The 23,598-nt window shown below is 36.8% G+C and overlaps 1 long non-coding RNA gene across 1 annotated transcript; it reads right to left on the bottom strand.

Annotated features, from left to right (window-relative positions):
- Positions 1-6,320: 6,320 nt before the first annotated feature.
- LOC129258221 (uncharacterized) lies at positions 6,321-23,598 on the bottom strand. Its single transcript, XR_010296780.1, has 5 exons — positions 23,268-23,598; positions 13,244-13,359; positions 12,618-12,928; positions 11,242-11,530; positions 6,321-10,924 (listed from the first exon to the last, which is right to left on the bottom strand). It is a non-coding gene; the product is annotated as an uncharacterized LOC129258221 (long non-coding RNA).

Here is a 23,598-nt window from a genome sequence, read left to right as displayed (position 1 = left end):
CCAGAATCATGATTTGAATCATGATTTGAATCATGATTCAAAACACAAACATGAATCACGATGTCACAGAATCAGCGTTTAGACGACCTTCATTACAATGCTGTTTCTCCTCAGATTCGGGCCAATCCAGTGCGCATCACTAGTGCGCAGTTTGACAGAGGAAGTTTTTCGCACGTGTTTCGGCTCTCGAAAAATCTTTTGCTTCCAGAATTCAGTCTATACCTAATTTTGTTTACTTCTATAGGGTCCATATGCTTCTATTCATCTTGTTAGTTTATCCAAAATGGTGTTCGGAAGTGAATTTCAGCGTAGATCCAATTTAATATTAACACTCTATACTCAACAACAACTGAGATCATTGTCTGTCCAGTTAATTCATTCACTAGAACTTGAAGTTGAAGACATGACCAAAAAATGAAAAGTAGTGGACGATGCGATGACCAACACAGAACTTGAACATGACAAGAAATGCATGCAGAGTAACCATGTACATACAATGAGCATATAGAGAGCCTTGAGCTTGGCAAGAGTCAAACCGAAAGTAGCCCGACACAGTGAGGTCATATAATCATGATTCAAATCACGATATCGTTTATTCGAACATTTTCATACGTGATTCTGTAGAAACGTCTTTCCAAACGCCCCTTTTTTCGTAGTTCATGTTTGTGATTCTAATCATGATTATATTCAATTTCGACTAAATGCAATCGTGATTCTGCAGAATCGTGATTTGAATCATGATTCAGATCATGATTCTAGGGTGAAAAAGTGGCGGATAAACGCACCCTTAGTTTCTCAAGTCCTTGTTGACAAAAATCTACAACGTTTCCGTGTAACCGCATAGCTTCAGGCAAATGGTTGGAGAAAATATGCATGTATGGAGTGACATCTTTAGAAAGAAACAAATTACTGCCATACAAATCCACCCATTTTCGTGCGGCCTTTTCAAAATCTGAAATCTGATCATCAGACATGTTCTGATTTAGGCTATCCATCAACACTTTGAAATCGGTCCACAAAGACTTAATACCAGACAGTTTTGGATGGTCTGGGATAAGGGTGTCAAGTTTATATTTTCCATAATTGTGCGATGTTCAGGGCCAGTAAATGAGTCGTAATTCAGTTTACTATCACTGATAAAGAATTTCCAATCTGGGATACCAACATTTTCAATAAACTGTTTAAAACGCTGTAAATGTTGACACTTGCTAAGCCGTTCTTCAGATATCCGAACAAAGTTGTCTTCATCTTGTAAGTATTTTATGATCTGATAAATCATCTGGTCAGAAATTCTCAGAAACAAATGTAATGTATCTGGAACAATATTAATGACAGGAATAGATCTAAAAAGTGGCTCTGCAATGCACCCAAACATCTTCTTCGAGGCACAGTTTAAAATTTCCTTCACAGAACGAGCACCTTTCATTTCATCTGTCATGGACCATGTTTTTGTCATGTCATATCGAGATTCCTTTGGGCACTTGCACCACAAACAAGAGTACTTGCTTGCGAAGCTAGCAATTCCTGTAACTTGATTTAAAAATTTTAAATCGCCACCCAGGTATTTTTCCACACTCACAATTTTACCATCAATAGTTATTTCACTCAACCCATCAAACTCCTCTATCAGATCTGACAAAGCTACTTTCAGACAAGAATGAGTTTCAGGGCATTTTAAAATCGCAAGTAGGTAATTACCTTGTTCAGATTTACAGCTTTCTTCTCCTATAATTGTAATTGTGACATTGACTAGATGTGTTTTTTTACCGGCTCTTGTACCATCACCACTGATTTTTATTTTCACTTTATTATTTACAATTAAAGGGGAATCCAGCCTTGGCCATAAAATGTTGTGATGGGAAGGAGAAAAATAAATTAAACAGAATGGTGAAAGTTTGAAAGAAATACGACAAGCAATAAGAAAGTTATAGCTGCTTTAAAATTGAGATCACTAATACTATGTAGATTTCAAATTGGCAACTGGGTAAGTAAATTATGACAAGGGCAAGGACAACTTTCCCATAGGCCATGTACTTTATTATCAGGGATTTGTGGTTTTCTTCTAAGTACCCATTCCCCTGGGGCAGTAATCTAAATATAACCCAGGTAGTATATTGTTTTATGTCCTCATGAAAGAAAAATCTGATTTGAAATAAACTTTTGGGAAAAATGACATTTTAGCCATAATATGTATTGGAGTACATGGAAGAGTAGTCCTTGCCTTACATCACTATGACATCCCATATGCGGCCAATTTGAAGTCTCCATGGGTATAGTGATTACCAATATTTACAACTTTAAAAAATTCATAACTTTCTTATTGTTTGTCCAATATTATTCAAACTTTCACCTATCAACTTGTCTGATTTTTCTTTTCCTTATAAAAACAAGTTTTTATTTGGGTTGGATTCCCCTTTAAGTGAGACCTTTTTTGATCAGAGAGTACTGATGTTAGACAGTCTTCTAAGAAACGGTAAACTCCAGTGATTCTTATTTTTCCATGTACTACATCAATTTCTTTGACCCGGCATTCAGAGTTTATAGATTGTTTTCTTTCATTGATTGAAAACAATCGTGGCAGAGCTGCAAAGCGTTGTGCTAATTCATGATATCCCTTTTGTGGGATATTAAAGGAGTCCAAAATAAACAGCATCTCATCAATGTCAGTTTCAGTAATAGGTCCTTCTCTCTCCTCAAAGATGAGATTGATTGTCTTGGCCTTGTCATTTTGAATTTCAATTTTAATGGGGGTAAAACCAGCCTTTTTTGCCCCTTCTTGTACTGTACTTTTAAATTCTTTCAGTGCATTAGCTTGGTGTCTGTATTTTTGGGATGGCGTATATTTGAGTTTATTTTTGTTTTTTCCTCGCCCACCTTTTTGTTTTTTCATTGGATTTTTCAGGCGTTGAACTCTACGTTCTAGTTCTAGGTTTTTGCCTTCTGTTTGTTCCAGTTTATTTGTTAACACAGTTAATTCACTTTCTAACTTAATCCGTTTACTTTTTTCTTCCTGAACATCTTCCTGTAGTTTACGCTTCGTGGGGCTGCCTGATTTATGAGGTAGTTTTAATGAATACTCCGTTTCTTTCCATTTCCTTAATTGCATCTCCACTGATTTGCCTCCAGCCTTGACACATTTTTTTGATTTTTGAAACAAACTCTTTACTTTCTGTTTAAGGGTTTTGAAAACAGAAGACAGATCTATTCCTTCAAGAGTGATGTGATGGGTGTTTAGTACCTTGGTCAAAACTGAACGAACCTCATCATCACTCAATTCTGGGCCACTGCTAATTTTAGAGGCAATATTGTACAAGAGCAAGTTATTCACATCAAGCTCAACAATATATGGATACTCTTCGGTGGGCTGTGGCATACCATTTGCCAACAACACAGCACAAGATAGTGCAAAAGATATCAGAACACACATGCTACTTACATTAGCCATGGCTATAACTACATGTATACAAAGTACATTGGTTCAAGGCATCAAATGAATCCTGAATACAAGTACAATATACCTAATACAAATTGCTAAACATATACATACATTTAATTTAAAATAAAACATACATGAATACTATTCTTTGGATTTTTTTTTAAAGTATTATGTTGTTTCGAATACCCAGGGTGGTGAATCAATAAAGCCACTTCTAGCTGTTTAAAAACATGTCATGAATATTTTGCACTGTTGAACATTCTACTGCAATGTATGTAAGGTCAAATTACATGTTAATGTAAACATGTTTAAGATAGTAATATAAACTCCCAATACTACAAACATCTGCACAGAAGTACACAATGTATTATTCAATTGTTTGCAGCTTCATACAAGGCAAAATCCATCTTGTTGCCAAGCATGCGTTGAAATTTGACAACAATAACAAATCCACGGTGGGTGAATTCGGGCATTCCTTCACCAGAAAATTCCACCAGGGGTACGCGTTCTACTAGTCGACACGAGAATGTCCCATCTCTGATGTATGCAAAGTCCCCTGCCTTGTTGAATACTCTGTAGTACCATCTGTCCCCCACACATTCATTTAGAGCTTTCAAATTTCTCAAAATAAGCGCTGCTGGTGCAGATGAATGGTAATTACATTTACATCTTCGTCGAAGATCTTCAAAAATATCTTTTACGATGGGGATCCGAAGTTCAACTACACTGATGACTTTACGTTGCCCGTGCAGTGCCTCTTTGATGGCAGTAGCCAAATTCATATAAAACAATTTCTTTGACGAATCATCTGATTGCAGATATTCCAAGGGTATGTCTACAATTTCAGCAGCATCACGCCATTCATTGTACTTGTTTCCCCATCCGACATAATGCACTAATACTTTCAAGCTGCCATTTTCCACTTTGGTGTCGATTACTGTCAGAGGGTAGAGCTTCTTAGATGACCAACGTTCAGACTTTGTACGACTGCTTGGTAATGATGGCCCGCGTGAAAGTTCCAGGTAATTAACGCGTGGCTTACGTCTCAAATTTGCCATACCTGTGGTTGTGAAACAACATGTAAAAATGTGATAAATATGTTAAAAAACATGTTAGATCTACTTATTAGGTGGTCTGTCAACGACAGATCACCTATTGATTTCGCCAGAATTTTCTTTCTTTATTCTTTATTAGGTGGTCTGTCAACGACAGATCACCTATTGATTTCGCCAGAATTTTCTTTATTCTTTATTTATTTTTATTTCTTCCGTACACTTTTTTGTACACACGTTCACTCGAAATCGACATGGTCAATTTCCTTCAAATTTCTGTCAGTCATCAAGCCCTATGAGTTCAAGTAAAATCAACTTTTTCAAGGTCATCAAGTCATGATGACGTCATCCAGGCGCCATTTTGTAAAATCACATTGTCGATCATATCTCCATTATCAATAATAAAAAATCAATCAAATTAACATCACATCAACTTCAGGTCAAGGGTCAACAGGTCATGTCATCAAAGGTCACCTGGAGGTCACGACGCGCGCGTCAAATTTTTAAAATGCTCAAAATAACTTTTTGACCAAAGTAAAGTACGTTTTAGGTCATTTTAAGCATTTCAAAAATTTGCGCACGCACAGGTATGCGCGCGCGTTTCCGCGCGTAACGCCTTCAACGCAACGCAGAAACGCCGTTTTTCTTATATCATTGCATTGATAATATAATTCTGAGCAATTTGATACCTTGATCAACCTTCTACGACCATTAATAACGAAATTATCACCCGTTAAAGTTTGCAGCACGTGTGCGCGCGAGCTCTTACTATAGGCCATATATGGGCAAAAACATGCCTATTAAAAATTCACTTTAGCTCTTTAAATAGTCCGTTGACCCCAATTTTTTTTCATATATCGATAGAGTATGAGTTGTAGATTTGATTTTATGTCACCATTGTCCCTCAATTTGATCATGACGTCATCAAAATTGCGCCTAAACTGAAAATTTCATTTTTTCAAAAATGACGTCATCAAATTTATGCAAATTTGATCATAACTCCGTGAATATTGATCATTTTTCGCCCAGATTTCGATATGTTGTGGTTTAGAATGTATTCTTTCTCGTCAGTTAACTTGAATTTTCATTTTGAAAAACGCATCATGGTGTAAAATTGCGATGAAAAGAGGCATGTCATTTTTCCTCATTTTACGTGTAATCTCTACGGGACATGACTTTTTCTCAAAACTAGATTCTACATTCCTCTATAATCTATTTCGTGAGCTATATCTCCATTTTTTCTTGTTAGTTATCCCTGAGCTTTTGGTATGATGTAGCTGAGATTCTAAGCTTTCGGAAGTGTGCCCTCCTTTTTTCAAGGTCATTAGGTCATCGTGACGTCATCCAGGCGCCATTTTGTAAAAATCAGGTCATTATCATATCTCGATAACGAGTCATCAAAAATCAACTATATTTGGTATACATCAACTTCAGGTCAACGGTCAACTAAAAATTTCATCAAATTCCGCGCGCGCACCTCGACGCGCACGTACGCGCGCATTAAAATTTTAAAATGCTCAAATTCGTTCCAAATTAATTTTCCATACGTTTCAGGCCATTTTAAGCATTTTGCAAAAAAACGCGCGCACGCACATGCGCGCGCATTTTCGCGCGTAATTGCATCTTCCAAAATAGAATCGCCAATTTTTTTCTGTCATCATATTTGGCACATTTTTTCAAGCATTTTGATACCTTGTTCAACTTTTTCTGCCCATTAATAACGGAATGAGCGTCCGTTTAAGATAATTACCGTGCGTGCGAGCTTTTGTAATACACAGCATACATGGGCAAAAACATGCCTGTACAAAATCCATTGTAGCGCTTTAGGATGCAAGGTGACCCCAAGTTTTTTTTCATATTTTGATAGAGTATGAATCGGAGATATGATTTCATGTTTCATTTGACCCTCAATTAGCTCATGACGTCATCATAATGGCCTCCGAACTCAAAATTTAAATTTTCATATTATGACGTCAGCAGATTTTTGGAAAATTGATTGTATCTATGCAAATGTTGATCAATTATCTTTCAAATTTTGATATGTTCTACCTTAGAATATTCTCTACAAATGTAGTCGCCACGATATTTCATTTTGACAAAGGCTTCATGGCGTATTTTTGCGATTAAAGGAGGCATGTCAATTTTTCACATTTTGCGTGTATTCTCTATGGGACATGACTTTTTCTCAAAACTGGATTCTACATTTTCGTCTTTCGCGAGCAATATCTCCGTCGTTTTATCTTTGTTTACGCTGAGCTTTGAGTATGTTGTAGCTGAGACAAAAAGCTATCACAAATGTGCCCTTTATTTTTCGATCAGATGCCGAGATCATGCTCATATTTCACTTGCAACGTGGGATTTGAGAATTCCATTTCTCGTTTACGTTTAATCGCTATGGGAAATGTTTTGGTATATCGGTAACGCACTTGACTTCGGACCTCGAGACCCCTGGTTCGAGTCCGGGCGTCTCCAACAATTTTCTCCTTCACTTTTTTTGTCTATTCGACCTTTCACTGTACAGTATACCGTCTCCTTTGAATATTGAATCACGTAGAATCGCAAATAATGTAATAAACAACCCTATTTACTTTATTATTACCCTATTATCACTTGATCCATTACTTTTGGCGTGTAATCCCTTAGTCCAGAATCTGGCCTATTTAATTTTGATCTCCACCACACTGACGCTACCTCTCCCTACTTACTTGCTACCAGCCGATGATGGCGTGATCATTAAATTAGGACGCCCGGCGAAAAAGGCTGGGGGTTCCACGAGCCTAATTACATCAGGAGGGCTAAAGATATTCGTTCGACCCAACCCATTCGAATTTTTGTCAATTTGATATTGCTGATTGACAAAAATGTATGAATGTGATTCAAAATCTAACACTGATTCTAGAAATGGTAACTACTGAACTTACTTCGCCCAAATTGGGAAGATAAATAAGTGATTTGGAACTATTTTTTGACTGGCGGAATAATTAGGGCTATTTTACTGTTTCAGTTGATGAATTCGATCGATTCATAGTTATCTTCATAAATGGCGATTTATTTTTAAAATGAGCTGGCTACGGTACCCTTTCCTGGTCAGATTTGGAATGTCAGATATATATCCTATCCATTGATAGTAAACATTCCACCCTCTAATTTCACATTTATTTTTTATGAATTTTTCAAAAGTGCCATTTTAACACACAAGTCTATGGGGAATGTTTTACGCGCGTGACACCTGGGTGGGCTGCGTAGCATTATTATGAGTTTGTTGATAACGCCATCTTCGACGGCTTGAATCAAGTGTGTAGGGAAAATAAGGACCGTGCAGATTCTGGACTAGTAATCCCTATGCGAGATGACTTTTTCTCAAATCTGGATTCTACATTGCTGTCTTTTGCGAGCAATTTCGCCGTTATTTATGCTTGGATTTTGTTGATTTTCGAGTATGTTGTAGCTGAGACTATATGCTATCTAAACCATCCCTCATTTTTTCATTAAAGGAGAATGAAACTCTTGGAGCAAGTTAGCTTTTGTGAAAGCAGAAAAATCAAAGAATAAGATCAACAAAAGTTTGAGTAAAATAGGACTAGCAATAGAAGAGTTATGAGCATTTGAATGTCGAGATCACAAATGCTATGGAGATCCTCCCATTGGCAATGCGACCAAGATCTATGATGTCACAGATGAACAACTCTCCCCTTTTGGACACTGAAAATATACCTCAAAACATCTCTTTTTGCTCATTCTAATCATATGACAAACGATTCATCAATGATATAATGTTGTGAAACCTCTGTACTTGTCCTCTCATAAAGAGAACACCTCACCTTGTGATAGACTCTGTAAAAGTGAGAATATAAGTGAAATAAGTACTAAAGTAATGAGGGAGTTGTACGTGTGTGACATCACAGATCTTGGTCGCATTGCCAATGAGGGGATCTACATGGCATTAGTGATCTCAATATTCAAATGCTCATAACTCTCTTATTATTCATTCAATCTTCCTCAAACTTTCAACAATATGTTTCTTTGATTTTTCTCTTTGATATGGATTCAGCTGGTTTCAAGGGTTTCATTCTCCTTTAAGATGTCAGGATCACGCTCATGATCATCATCATCAATATCATCATGATCATCATCATCGTGATGGTCTGATGATCATCAACATTATCATTATCATTAACATTATCATTATTATCATCATCTAACATTATCATTACCATCACCTTCATGTTCATCATCATCATGATCATCATCATCTATGTCTATATAACTTTTCCCTTTCTCTATATAGTAAATATTCAAATCTATTTATGCTAGTAGAGTGCCTCGATTGCATCTCTTTCTCCTCTCTCTTGCTATGTTCCCCTTCTCCTTTCTTGTTCTGCCCCTCTCTCTTGCTTTGTTTCTGCATCCCTCTCTCCCCCTCTCTACTCTTCACCCTCTCCCTTCACTCCTTCCTTGCCTCCCTCTTTCTCTCTTGCGATGTCTCGATCTATCTCTGCCCTTCTCTTTTGTTAAACTCTCTCACCCTCTCCCTTTTCCGCCTGTGACTCTCGTTCTCCCTCTATTGTGTCTTCCAGTGTTCCCCAATCTTCTTTATTTTTTCCTTCTAACCTTTGTATTCTTATTTCACCCCTACCATGTACTATAGAGAGAAACATGAAATGAAGTACATTAGTAAACAGGTCTATTCATTGTTAAAATCATGTTCAAAGCACTAAACAAGGCTTATCAAACCAAAGTCAAAGCTAAATTGCATAGACCTATCTACATGCATGTAAATGACATTCTGCACAAACTTAACATCATGCTATTTCCTTGGCGATCTAAAAAAGAACCGCAATGCAATATTACAAATGGTAATCACCTATCATCTTCAAACACATTTTAAAAGAAATAGATTTTAAAAACAGCATATCCAATTAAATTTGATATACTAAAATAAAAGCACATACTGAAAAGAGCGGCATTGTAGAAATCTCTGAAAAGGGCATTTTAACATGTATATATATTTAACAGAAATGGAATACATCTATAAAACAGGTACATAAACAAGATACCTACTGATTATATGAAAGGCCCCCTACATAGCAATTGAGATATAAGTTCAGGTAAACACAATAACAATAAAACTAAAAAACAATGTACATTATGGATAATCCCTAACAGCCCTATGTACCTCTTTGTTACAGCAAGCAAGACACTGCTATGTATAGTGAATGCAGTAGATATTGACAGTTGATCGTAAGGTACCACTATATATGGGGTAAATGTTGCAAACAAACTGACATTATAATCATAATCCAATATTGACTATTCACGAAACAAACTGGATATGTGACCTCTAAAGACATAAAATTGTAGTGTACAAACATGTGCCATTGAAAATCATAATCGTGTAATATATGACAATATAACAAATTACAGTGAATTGTCTTTCGCTGTACTACTAAGATCTGTTATCCTGATGTAAAAAAGATGACAAACAGTAACTGTTATCAATGATATCCATCAGATTCTGTTTCATATATCAGCAACATCAACCAATATAATAATTATGATAATGCCAAGATGAGATAAGTGACATGCATGTATAACTTCTTTTCCCCAAGGAGCATGCATAAGATCTATCTTTACAATATATCACTCAAAACACTGTGTGAATACAAGGATTTACAAACTTACAGAAAAATAAACGTGTTAAATTCCCAATATCTTGCAATGTATGTGCAAAGTTAAAACACAAATGTAATAAAATTCATCATGAATGGCGCTTTGTTTCTGCACCCCCCCCCCCCTCTCTCTCTCTCTCTCTCTCTATTATTCACCCTATCTCTTCCTCTGTCTCAAATAAGATACAACTATAAAGGAATGAGAGCGTAAAAGGAATTGAACAATCAGAAACAAAAACTATGGTATAAAAATACATGTAGTTACATGAAAGTGCACACAAAATCCCAAAATATCTTGTGTGGAACAAAAGTATATGTTTACATTGTCATACCAGTAGAAATAAGACTAAAATCACACAGAAACATGGTATCAGAAAATAAATGTAAGTCAGAGGTGGAAAAATTGACATGAACACACGTTAGTATGAATAACAAAAAAAAACTATGCCAAGCCATACAGAGTGGCATTCAAAATGTCTTGGTCGAGATCGAGGCTACTTCTGCCACAATGCTGTTATGACAGAGCCGTAAACACTCCCCAAGGCCTAGTCTTCGCTGAACGAGGTATCACCGGAGGGCTGAAGTCCTGGGGTGATGTTACCGTTGTGTGTTGGATGATGAGGACAGCCTTCTGACTCGAGGGCGGTAGTTTGTTTGAACTGGTGAGCAAAGGGATATGGTGGTGCACTGTCATTGGTGACTAGGGTTCTAGAAGTGAGCTTTGCAACGTTGCGCTTAAAGGCTTTGCAGTCATCTGAAGAAGTTATCTGAAGAAGTGAAATTTTAAAAAATCATTTGAAGATTAGGAATATGAACAGTACTGAATTTTTCTTTCTTAAAAGTGTTAAACTTATTAATGAACGCATTTGACATAAAAAGTGTTCTGTCTATGCAACCCCAATGTAACATTTTCAAAGCAAAAAGATATATCATAGAATTGCCAATTTACTCCAGGTGTGCCAATTTTGTGGGAATCTAACAGTGTAGTGGCCGAGGTCAACCATCTATCCGGAGGAGCTTGAAATAACTCAGTACAGTAGGGTTAGGCTTTTACAAACATTTTAGTTTGGCAATCTTTCCTTACCCTGTATATGGTGGTGTTCCATACTTCTGCCACAATGCTGTTATGGTGACAGAGCCGTAAACACCCCCCAAAGGCCTAGTCTTTGCTGAACCAGGTATCACCGGAGGGCTGAAGTCCTTGGGTGATGTTACCGCTGTGTGTTGGATGATGAGGACAGCCTTCTGACTCGAGGGCGGTAGTTTGTTTCAACTGGTGAGCAAAGGGATATGGTGGTGCACTGTCATTGGTGACTAGGGTTGTAGAAGTGAGCTTTGTAACGTTGCGTTTTGCAGTCATCTGAAGAAGTTAACTTAAGAAGTGAAATTTAAAAAAATCATTTGAAAATTAGGAATATGAACAGTACTGAATTTTTCTTTCTTAACCCTAACTCTCCCGGGGTATTTTGATTCTTGTCATTCCCGGGGGGGGGGGCCATTATGGCCCCCCCTTAAGATCTTGGCCGCCGATCGCGCGAGCGACACAAAAATTTGCACGCTGGTAGTGTGCGATGTAATCTACAAGGCTGTATGGTAAAAATTTTCCAAAATAATGAGATTTTATTTTATATGAATTAATTATGCTAATTTATGCATAAATCATACTTTTTGCTCTAATTCACTAAATAAAGCTCCTAGAATGCTAATTTTTGGTAAAAATATTCTTTGTAGCATTCTTAACAATCGCAATTTAAAAAAATTCGGTTTGGAAATCGATTTCTTATGTATTTTATTGTTTTATGAATTTCTTATGTATTTCTTTGTTTTTTTACTTTTTGTTTTTTATTGTTTTTTTCAATGGAAATGGTTCCAGACTGAATTCTGATCATAAACAAGGCAAAATTAATTAAGTTTAATCAGTAAAAGTAGAAATAATGATACATTTATGAATTTGGGCTAAATACACAATTTGCTTTGGATTTGTACATGAAATCACGTTTATGAGCAATTTTGGGTCTGACATGCACTTACATAATGTTGCGTAATGTCGTAACCGTGTACCCGGGCGTCACAAATTTGGTCTCAAAATTTGCGCGAGACTTGAAAGTAAAAAGTCAGAGAGCGGCGAGGTCAAAAAATTTTGCGCAGCAGATATATCGCGAAAATTGTCGAGGGGGGGCCATTATGGCCCCCCCCCCCGGGAGAATTAGGGTTAAAAGTGTTTACCTTATTAATGAACGCATTTGACATAAAAAGTGTTCTGTCTATGCAACCCCAATGTAACATTTTCAAAGCAAAAAGATATGTCATAGAATTGCCAATTTACTCCACGTGTGCCAATTTTGTGGGAATCAATAGTGTAGTGGCCGAGGTCAGCCATCTATCAGGAGGAGCTTGAAATAACTCTGTACAGTAGAGTTAGGCTTTTTCAAACATTTTAGTTTGGCAATCTTTCCTTACCCTGTAAAGGTCCCGATACATTACATGTATATGCTGGTGTTCCATACTTCTGCCACAATGCTGTTTTGGTGACAGAGCCGTAAACACTCCCCAAGGCCTAGTCTTTGCTGAACCAGGTATCAGCGGAGGGTTGAAGTCCTGGGGTGATGTTACCGCTGTGTGTTGGACGATGAAGACAGCCTTCTGACTCGAGGGCGGTAGTTTGTTTCAACTGGTGAGCAAAGGAATATGGTGGTGCACTGTCATTGGTGACTAGGGTTCTAGAAGTGAGCTTTGCAACGTTGCGCTTTGCAGTCATCTGAAGAAGTTATCTGAAGAAGTGAAATAAAAAAAATCATTTGAAAATTAGGAATATAAACAGTACTACATGTTTCTTTTTTAAAAGTGTTAACATTATTAATGAACGCATTTGACATAAAAAGTGTTCTGTCTATGCAACCCCAATGTAACATTTTCAAAGCAAAAAGATATGTCATAGAATTGCCAATTTACTCCAGGTGTGCCAATTTTGTGGGAATCAACAGTGTAGTGGCCGAGGTCAACCATCTATCCGGAGGAGCTTGAAATAACTCAGTACAGTAGGGTTAGGCTTTTTCAAACATTTTAGTTTGGCAATCTTTCCTTACCATGTATACGCTGGTGTTCCATACTTCTGCCACAATGCTGTTTTGGTGACCTCAGGTCTTATAAACCTTTCAAGAACTCCTTCATCCGCAGGAAAATTACACACATTCAGGATGACCTACATGTAAAAGAAGTAAAACCAAAAATAATTCATAAAATGAAAAGCTCTATGCCTGAGTAACTCACTATAAATTCAACATTCACTACAAAATCCAACATTTTTTTCTACAAATTACAATGAAGTCTTCTTTTTTTTACAAATCATAACAAGTCATTAATAATAATATCAGGTCTCGATTATTATAGATAAACCACATGGAAAAAAACTTTTTAAATTTTTTTTTATATTGGAGTTATCTTAGGACTTCTGTTCATTCTAAATTACATTTTGTAATTGTATTGAAATCAAATTAAATTTAGCACGTTGTGTGGGAACAGATCAGCTTTGCACCGCTTTTATTAACTCCAACCGGCGCCGGTGTCGGAGCCTCCTGAAGTTGGACCTACACGGTACACCACTTAATTATACTCTGTTCATCTAGAGTCTACAGCACATTCCGTATTGATTTCGCAGTCTTTGTAATGCTAATGACGCAGTGAAAACTACACATGAACGATAAATTAATCCACATCGTTGCCGCCATCAATCATATTTTTTTTCACCTTTCTTATGAATATGATCCGATGAGCTGAAAGAAGAATATTAGTGGCCTCCCAGGTCAAAATTCCAATAGGATCCAATAGCCTATTGGACCATCAGAAACCATTAGAGCTATTGGTATCTATTGGTTTCAATAGGGAAAGTGAAATATTGGACCCACAGAAACCAATAGAAAATATCTATTGGACCAACACACTTACCCATAGAAAAATGCTGATGGACCAACAGAAAGCTTCTATTGGACGAACATCCACCCACATCTTCTATGGAGTATGGGTTTCTGTTGGTCCATTAGATATTTTCTTCTATGATGGGCTTCTAGTTCTAGCTGTTGGTCCATTATATATTTTCTATGGGTTGCTTGTTGGTCCATTAGACTATTTTCTATGGGTTTCTAATGGTCCCACATTCCATATTCCCTATATAGGCCTAGGGGGTCTATAGGTACATCGATCCGGGTAGAAGAACCAAATTAAGTGATATTAATAATTCATAATCGATGTTGGCAACTGTCCACCAATAGACCCTAGGTGTATTTTAATATCTGCAATTTCATGTAGAGTCTAGGTCTAGGTCCTACCATGTTAACCATGTTTTTTTTTGTCCAAATTACCGGCATGGTAACCATGGTAATCATGGTACCAAACAATGAAATACATAGCTATTTTATCATTGTTTGAAACCATGGTAACCATGGTTACCATATGGTGGATGGTAATTTGGACAAAAAAACCACGGTTACCATGGTGCTTTTTTTAACAATGGTAATTGGTCCTATAGTATTGGTTTCTATTGTAGTATTGGTCCCATTGGGTTCTATTGCCTTGGTCCTATCGGTCCTAGAATATCTAGTAGGGGGCCTATTGGTTTCTAGACCCTATTCCTATTGTTTTGGTTTCTATTAGTCCTATCGCAGTATCGGTCCTAGTATTGCCTTGGTTTCTTATTGCCTTGGTTTCTATTGAGTATTGCCATTGGCATTGGTCCTATTACTTAGTATTGGTTTCTATGGAGTAGAAAAATCTATGGCTGGGTACTAGTCTAGACCTAGAGTCTAGATTCTATTGGTTTCTGATGGTTTGAATGGTCTCTATGGGAAACAATTCTATGGGTCCAATAAAAACCATACATAAATAGACTCCAAGAGAAAGGCGCCTTTCTCTTGGAGTCTATTGGTTTTTTTAGATTTAGAGACCAATAGAATTTTTCTAAATAGGCTAATGTCCTTATTGGTCTCTAGGCTTAGAGGATCTAGGCTATGGCATGGCCATGGGATTTTCGACCTGGCTGGGCTAGGACTAGGTCTAGACTACATGTAAATCTTACCTTCGACTTGGGCGTAGACTTGAAGGAGCTCGGAAAACGCATTACATTCGTCAGTATTGCCTTCTTCCCGACCTCTAATTCCAATATCTTGGCTTTTAAGCTATCTTCGCAATCGTTGACATAACATAGTCCAGTCAATATAGGGTATGACCCACCACTAATTGCAACACGAGATATTCCACTGCAATGCTTTCAAGGAAGGTCCCCTTAACAACATACTAAAAGTCCCAAGAAATCCAAGCAGTGGAAATTTATGAAATTTGCATATTATGCAAATTAGCCATAAAAAAATTAGAAAAATAAGGAAAATAGCCCAAAGATTACAAATTGAGTCTCCAAAACAATTCAATTTGAGCGAAAATTCATGATAAATAACTGTATTCACTGTTTTTTGTCAAAAGTGCAAAAAAATCTACCTCATTTGCATAATATGCAAATAAGCATCCTTATATGGAAAAATGTCAAGGTATTGTGATTTTTCTCTCATTATCTGCTTGAAAATATCATCAATGTTGGAATTTACATGCTGCTATCACTAAGGACGTTGAATACATTTGTATTCAGCTTAGTGTATGTAGTGTAATTTGCATATTATGCAAATAAAAGTATCTAACATGTTATAAATATTCAAGAAAACACACTGGTGATACATCCCTCAAAAATTGCAAGTAGATTATCTATTGAAATTGGAATATGGCAATACCTTACAGGAAGGTTTCCTAAACACCATATTAAAAGTCCTTAAATATACAAGCATATAGGAAAATCACAAAATTTGGATTTTATGCAAATTAGCCATAATAAATTACAAATAAGGAAAATAATCCAAATATTGGAAATCAAGTGCAGAAATCAATACGAATTGAACTGAAGCCCATGATAAGTTTTACAAATTTATTTATTTTTTAAATAAAAAAATCGTAAATAAATCTACCTCATTTGCATATAATTTATATGAGCATCTTTATATGGAAAAAACACTTCTTGCTTGGCTGATATTGACTTTTGTCACGAGCAGTTACCCCACTCATATTGTACAATGATGAGTCCATTCTACATGGATCCCACTGCTTGTATCCTTCATTATTTCCATCCAAGTCTTGCTCTCTTCTTGACTTTGTAGAGACTTTGCGTTTCTTGCGAGTATAGTCCACGCTAGCAACTCCTGGATTGCCAAGTGATCAGCACAAGATGTCACACCCGTACAAATAAAAGCCCATTAGCTTCGAATATTTGGTCCTTGTAGCACACCAATTAGCTTATAAACTTGGGGTCCTTGTATTTAAAGCGCTTAACGATAAATCTCCACCCTTCATCTCAGAGCTCTTATCTCAGCATATACCAACACGCAGTCTCAGATCAGCAGCTCAAGCATTGCTGAGGGAATCTCTCAGCCACACAACCTGGGGTGACAGAGCCTTCTACATCTCTGGACCAAAGCTGTGGAATAGCCTTCCCCAATTTATCAGGACAGCAGAGACCCAATCAACTTTTGAGTCTTACCTGAAGACCTCTCTGTTCCCCACTCCAACATTATCCCAAGACAAGAATAAGTCAATTGTAGCATTACTAGGACAGTACTTGAACTGAATAATGATCCTAAGCACTGTTTGAAGACATTGAAATTTGTGAGATATTTATTATTTTTGAGCAAGCGCCATGAGCGCCCAGCTGAGGCGGATACCGGCGCTTTACAAGAACCCATCATCATCATCATCACTTGTCTTGGTGGTGAATATGAGTACTTGCTTGGATCACAAGATCTCTGGGCATGCTTAATAAGAGTATCAATGGGCATTTGCCCATACGAGCGACATGAAAGCCATTCATAAATTCATGATGAAGGCTTAAAGTGCATTATAGGCATCTTTCTCAGATACAGGAATCGATCGAGATTAGACGTTCTTGCTGAATCCAGTTGCTGCTTCATGATGAAGCATCCATTTTCTGTTCTTTCCTCTTTGATAAATCTCCTATGGCAACCATCTCCAAATATTAAAGCTATAGTTTCTAAGTAAGTCGTATGAAAATAATAATATTAATTTCCTGATATTTATGGTAAACAGAAATTCCTCAGTAAGACAATGAACAAACCAGATGGAGGACTAAGCCAGATTATTGCCTTTCCAACAAGAGGACACAACATAATGGAACACCCTTAACATCACCATCAAATACCATCCAACATTGATTAGACAGTGTGTACCACTTCCAGGATTTATTTGCCACAATGTGCTATTCATGGGTATACTGTGATGTTATCCAGAGGAATAAACATTTTATGGTACGACTTAGGATGTTCTTCTGGAGGAATGCTGACTTTAATAGTGTCATGCAGATGTACTTTGGACAATCATCCAACTCTCTGTACTGAAATCCGACAAGTCGAGCATAGGAGACTGAATGCCAATCAAGAGGACTTTAACAAGGACAACACCGTTAACCATGTCTTCTTCCGACACAAGTTGCCTCAATGAGACAATGGACATACGTTGTGTCGGAAGATGTCAAGAGTTTTAGAGAAAGGCTAGGAAAGCTTGGACATTTTAGAGCTCCAAAAGCATCAGTAAGGTAAAGCTCAGAATTGCTACAATGCATTAAAGAGGACCATAAGAGGGTTTGTAGACAAGCCTATAATACATAATTTGTTGACCGAATTGACAATGATCCAGGCTCTAACAATTAGCATGTTGGGAGCCCTTAATATCAATAGCTATGACTACATTGGAATATCATTATCAAATGAAGGCAAAGATTTTTAGTCTTAGTATTCACCACTGATCATGATGATGATGACGCTGAAGTCCTGGGACCCAGTCCTGACCCAGATATGGCCAGATAACATATTGTTTAGTCAAGCAGGTGTAGCCAGACTACTGAAGAAATTGTTAAAGAAAACAACCTGCATGAAGCTACTAGGCCAGACGGAATCTCTGCTGCACTACTTTAAGGGGCCATTCCACAGAGAGCAAGACCGCTGAGAGACCTTTCAAAGACCATGAATTTTGGTTGATCTTTCAGAGGTCTCTCAATGAACTTACAATGGTCTTTGAGGTCTTACACGGGTCCTGACCAATCTTTCAGTGGTCTTCGTGGTCTTCATGGGCTCCAAAACTTTTTGAAACGGTTCAAAACAGTCTTACAACGGTCTTACAGGAAAATGGTCTTTCAGTGGTCTTTCAGCGGTCTTTCGATGAACTTACAAAGGTCTTTATAGTCTTTCAATGATCTTTCGGCAGTCTCTCAAGATTTTCGCGGAGATCACTGTAAGACTCATGAGAGATCATTGAAAGATCATTCAAAGATCATTGAAAGACCAGGCAAAGTCCATGGAAAGAATTCTGAAAGATCACTTGTCGCATGAAAGATCTCTGAAAGACCATTGAAAGATCTCTATAGGACTAGTCTAAGACCAGTAAGACAAGAAATATCCATCAGTCTTTCAGAGTTCTTTGAGGGGTCTTTCTGAGCCATTCCACAGAGATGACAAATTTCAGTGATCTTGAAGACCGCTGTAAGACCTCACAAATTTTAAGTCTTTCAGTGGTCTTTCAATGGTCTCCGTTCTGTGGAATGGGGGCCTAATGAGACTACTCATCAGATCTTACCTGCCATAAGTTTGCTTTTCCTGGCCTCCCTTTATCATGTTTATGCGGTGAAATTTAAAGAACGTCTAAGTCGTTCCCATCCATATAAGAAAGGGTTGTCAACTCTAGCAAACTACACACCAATTCAAAAACTGTGCTTTGTTCTTGCCAATCCCATCATCTTGTCAGACTAACGCTTAGGAAGCGAAGAACATATTTCCAGTATTTTCCTTGAATATAAATCATATTAGGATAGATTTGAATGCTTAGTGATATCAGCATATTAATTTGAAAAACTGAAATGTTTTCACTGCAGTCAATGTGATAAAAATCAAAATTTCTTGACATTTTCCATATAAGGATACTTATTTGCATAATATGCAAATGAGGCAGATTTGCTAGCTTTTTTTTAATAAAGACATTGAACTTATTTATTCATCATAAACTTTTGTTCAAAATTACTTGCTGTCGACATTTAGTTTTTAATATTTGGATTAATTTCCTCATTTTCTATTTTTTTAAATGGCTAATTTGCATAATATGCAAATTAATTTTCAGGCATTTGGATGAATTCTCATGCTTAGTGATATAGTAGCATATCAATTTCAACATTAATGAAATGTTTTCAAGCAGTCTATTTGAGAAAAATCACAATATCTTGACATTTTTTCCATATAAGGATGCTTATTTGCATAATATGCAAATGAGGTAGAATTTTTTGCACTTTTGATAAAAAACATTGAATTCAGTTATTTATCATGAATTTCCATTCAAATTAAAATGTTTTGGACATTTAATTTGTAATCTTTGGATTATTTCCCTTCTTTTTCTAATTTTTCATGGCTAATTTGCATAATATGCAAATTTCATAAATTTCCACTGCTTGGATTTCTTGGGACTTTTAGTATGTTGTTTAGAGGACCTTCCTGGAAAGCATTTCAGTGAAATATCTCGTGTTGCAATTAGTGGTGGGTTACCCCCCTCTTCTGGCTAGATTGACTGGACTAACAAGGCATAACGGGGTTGCCTTTAGCTTTACTGCTTGCGGTTGTTGCGGTTCCGGCATCACCGTGCTCCACCTCTCGATCTCCTCCTCCAGCGGCATTAGGCCTAGATTCATCACCTTCAAGTACCATTCCAATCATATAACTACTCCCATCAGATCTCCGCCTTACTTCAAATTTCTCAACAACAATGAACTTGATTGCTGAAACTACCATTATGACAAAAGGCAGTATTTAAACAGAAAACAAAAATCGTTCAACTTTTAATTAGAGCAAAGGTGGATCAAAACCTGTCAATCATCTAGACTAGACGTCGACGACACATGTGCTAATTATAGCGCGCTTTCGGGCACAGCACACACGAATATAATTATAATTCATCCGCTGCATGCCTAACTGATCTAAAATATTCATATAATATTTAATATTTCTTAGCTGTAAATCCGTTCAAAAAAAAATTATGTTTGCAATTCACATTTTGTTTCATATTTCACCCTCATATGGAAGCTTATATAGACACCTTGGTGTATTTTAGAGGAATTATATTATCTCCAGTGCATTTCCACTAGTTCCCAGCAGTGAGAAGTGAGCCTGTGATTAGATTTTTACAGACGTGTAGCCTTTCAATCAGATAAAAAGAAGTGGTTGTTATTGTTGTTGTTTTTATTTGGCAATTAATAAAAACCGACTATATTTCCCAAAAAAAATATTTTTAATATTTTTAATCTATTTTTTTCTTTGAGAATGTACAATGTATTTTTTTTAAACTGTAGTTACGTAAAATAAAAAAAGGAAATCATATTGCTCATCGTAAATTCTGCCAACCGGACACTTGTGCACTTTTTCCACCTTTTCAAGGCCCTTAATTGATGCCGTCTCAGTCTCACCAATCCTCGAATTACGTCTCTTGGATAAAGGGTGAGCTAGGCATGCATGGTTGAAACTTCAAAGAAATGCCAATCCATTTTACTTCCAATTTGAAAATTCTTCAAATTCTTGCATTTTTTCCTTCCATTGACAGATGAAAAAAAAAATATCTCAAACTAATTAACCGAAAACCACTTATTTCTGCTTGGTTTTTGTTGATTTTTGAGTATGTTGTAGCTGAGACTATCTCAATGTCCCCTGATTTTTTCAATCAGATGTCAGGATCACGCTCATGATCATGATCATCACCATCATCATTAATATCATGATGATCATGATCATGCATGATCGACCATGATGATGATCATCAACATCATGATCATTCATCATCATGATCATCAACATCATCATGATCATGATCATCATTGTCATGATCATCATTAACATTTATTTATCGTTATCATCATGTAACATCATTATCATCATCACCATTACTATCATGATCATCATGTTCATCATGATCATGATCATCATTGTTTACATGTCTTTATAACTTCTCCATTTCTCTATATAGTAAATATTCAAATCTATAAGACAGACCACCTAATTCGTCCTCATGACGAATTAAATTTCTAGTTTATTTTTATTTCTTCCGTACACTTTTTTGTACACACGTTCACTCGAAATCGACATGGTCAATTTCCTTCAAATTTCTGTCAGTCATCAAGCCCTATGATTTCAAGTTAAATCAACTTTTTCAAGGTCATCAGGTCATCGTGACGTCATCCAGGCGCCATTTTGTGAAATCACATTATCAATCATATCTCCATTATCAATTATCAAAAATCAATCAAATTCATATCACATTAACTTCAGGTCTCGGGTCAACAGGTCATGTCATCAAAGGTCACCTGGAGGTCACGACGCGTGCGTACGCGCGCGTCAAAATTGTAAATTGCTCAAAATCACTTTTTGACCAAAGTAAAGTACGTTTCAGGTCATTTTAAGCATTTCAAAAATTTGCGCTCGCACACGTATGCGCGCGCGTTTCCGCGCGTAACGCCTCCAACGCAACGCAGAAACGCCGTTTTTTTTATATCATTGCATTGATAATATAATTCTGAGCAATTTGATACCTTGATCAACCTTCTACGACCATTAATAACGAAATTAACACCCGTTAAAGTTTGCAGCACGTGTGCGCGCGAGCTCTTACTATAGGCCATATATGGGCAAAAACATGCCTATTAAAAATTCACTGTAGTTCCTTAAATAGTCCGTTGACCCCCAATTTTTTTTCATATATCGATAGAGTATGAGTTGTAGATTTGATTTCATGTCACCATTGTCCCTCAATTCGATCATGACATCATCAAAATGGCGTCGGAAGTTAAAATATCCATTTTCCTTTTCATGACGTCATAACAATTATGCAAATTAGGCTCTAACTCCGTGAATATTGGTAAATTTTCGCCCAATTTTCGATATGTTGTAGTTTAGAATGTACTCATTCTCCTCAGTTAACATGAATTTTCATTTTGAAAAACGCATCATGGCGTAAAATAGCGATCAAAAGAGGCATGTCATTTTTCCTCATTTTGCGTGTAATCTCTAAGGGACATGACTTTTTCTCAAAACTAGATTCTACATTCCTCTATTTCGTGAGCAATATCTCCACTTTTTCTTGTCAGTTGTCTCTGAGCTTTTAAAATGTTGTAGCTGAGATTCTAAGCTTTCGGAAGTGTGCCCTATATTTTTTTATCAGATGCCGGGATCATGCCCGTTTTTCGCTTGCAAAATTGGATTTGCAATTCTCAAATTTGCTTACGTGTAATCTCTATGGGGAATGTCGTGGCTCAATGGATAACGCACTTGACTTGCGTTCTCGGGGGCGCAGGTTCGAGTCCTGGGGTAAACAAGATGATTTTTTTCTTCTTTTTTTTTCTATTTTACCACCTCGTACATGATCCTTTATGATAATTAAAAGGTATAAAAGTTAAAATTTAGCAAGATAAAACAGACTATAATTACTTTTTTCATATCACATGTATTGTCATATATCAAAGAGACCATTTTCACAGTGCTTTATCATCTCCCGTCTTTCACAAGTATTCCATCCATAATGAACATTCCGTTGTCATCATGAAGATCATATTGATCTGCTGGAACATGGTAATGTGATCATGATGGCGAGAATAAGGACAGACCACCTAATTCGTCCGCATGACGAATTAAAATCTAGTTTTTTATTTGGACTTCTTGTCAAATAACGCTCTTGCTCTCGCTTTGTAGTGAACACTAGAATCTAGACTCTCTGAACATGCATGATAAAAATAGAGTATAGTGCCTTAGTTTTTGAATTCTACTAGATAACCATCCACTGCACTGCCACTGGGCACTGATTTGTAACGTATGTGCACTTGACCATGTTGATTTAAACTTAAAATTGTCATGCATTAATTTAACGTGTTTAAATATTTTAATTAAGTTACTTTAACTTTAATTTAAAGTCACAAAGGTCAAAGTCTTTCCAAAAAAGGCAACAGACTTGATCGATGACTGACACTGAGTTACAACTTACATGTATTTTGAATACAGAGTGTTGCGGTGTCGGCAATGAACGTCCTGTCAAGCTGGAATCCCCCCGTAGACACAAATGGTGCTATCCAACCTCTCTTTGTACAGTTATGAGAATGGGCGATCCTGAGCCGACATTGTAGAAAAAAGCACAATTCTCCTCGTTCTGTTCTTAACAATACATATAAATGAAAGTTTCAGACTCTTTGCAGTCTTATGTCACTAGATCAAAATCCAATTTAGCTAAATACCCGAAGTAAACCTCAAATGTTGTCTGATTTTCCGAGAATGTCAGGCCGCGCTACATGTAAAATCCACCATCCATGATGAAACTC

This window comes from Lytechinus pictus, unplaced genomic scaffold, assembly GCF_037042905.1.
Source record: "Lytechinus pictus isolate F3 Inbred unplaced genomic scaffold, Lp3.0 scaffold_20, whole genome shotgun sequence".
Lineage (NCBI taxonomy): Eukaryota > Metazoa > Echinodermata > Echinoidea > Temnopleuroida > Toxopneustidae > Lytechinus > Lytechinus pictus.
Note: the sequence above shows the minus strand (reverse complement) of the source record. Positions and strands in the feature narration are given on the sequence as shown.